Source organism: Guyanagaster necrorhizus, assembly GCF_019112545.1.
Source record: "Guyanagaster necrorhizus MCA 3950 unplaced genomic scaffold BT62scaffold_21, whole genome shotgun sequence".
In the NCBI taxonomy this organism is placed as follows: domain Eukaryota; kingdom Fungi; phylum Basidiomycota; class Agaricomycetes; order Agaricales; family Physalacriaceae; genus Guyanagaster; species Guyanagaster necrorhizus.
In genome coordinates, this window is record NW_025064900.1 from 529,010 (window position 1) to 530,227 (window position 1,218).

Below are 1,218 nucleotides of genomic sequence, written 5' to 3' on the forward strand. Positions count from 1 at the left end.
AAATTATAGGGCTGGACATGTAGCCTGCATATCACCGGAAAGATGAGTCAGGGGTGGTGGTTCTGATGATGGTTGTGGTCCTGCTACCTCCCTCGCCTCTTCTGCACTCCTCTGCTGCTTGTGCCCAGAGATACCTCCCAAAGAGGGCATTCTCCCTCGTAATCTCGTTGTTGATATGTGCCTGGTCCTGCCTATACTCGGGAAGGTCTCAGGCACATCATACCGGGTTCTCTCTCAAGGGACCCGGGATGACAGGGCTGGCTGGTCATGTTCTGCTTGGTACCTCTCGTATGCTTTCTGCTCTGCTAGTATTACTGCCAGCTGGGCGGCACTCCATCCTGTTGGCCTTGGTGGCAGTGGCTCACCACCAGTGGTGCTCATTGCTGTCGTCATTCCAATAGGTGTTGTCTCTGTTGTTTGTGCTTCTACTTCAGTTTGACATGGTGTGTTGGAACCCATAGCCCCTGGGACTGTGGGTTCCTCAAGCCATCCGTGGGGCATCTAGAGAGTCTCTAGCATGGTGCCCAAGGCCAGTGCTAGAGATGAGGGTTGCTGGCCTGATTGCTGCAATACTGTGCTGGAGAGACGGGATGGAGGTGTCAGGTCTGGGTCATTGAAACCCTGCAGCCCAAGGGTTTCCAGGGTTTCAGATGACTGCTGTCAGGGGTCGCGGGGGGTATGTGTGCTGCTGCTGATGCTGGTCCTCTTCTTCTTCCCTAGAACGCCCTTGAGCCGAGCTCTCAGAGATGCTTTCAGGGTCTGTTCCTTCTGCGGCTCGGAAGGACTGTCAGGCAGAGGCAGGGAGGTCATGGAAGGGGAGGTCTGGTGTGACATTTCTGAGGATAGTTCGAATATGTTGGAATTCATGATAGTGCCTGATTGTCTAAGCTACGATTGATTGGCATCCATGGCACAGCTGTATGATCACCAATAGACTGATCAAGATTCCGATAATAGAAGCCAAGAGTTTGAAGAACTTGTGGGTAAAGTTTGGATCAGAAGGATTGAGGGCAGGGGGCATTCGGTTCCTCAGCACAATTGGGCTTGAGGAAGGGAATGAGAAGTCTTGAACTAATTGTTAAGCCCAAGCTCCATATGACTATTAACACGTGATAAACAGTTTAGAACCTTGCACTTTGGGTTATACTGACTGAGTTCACTGGCATGTCAATAGAGGTGTGTAGTCAAGGCAATTGCATGTTGCTCAAGATAGAATGG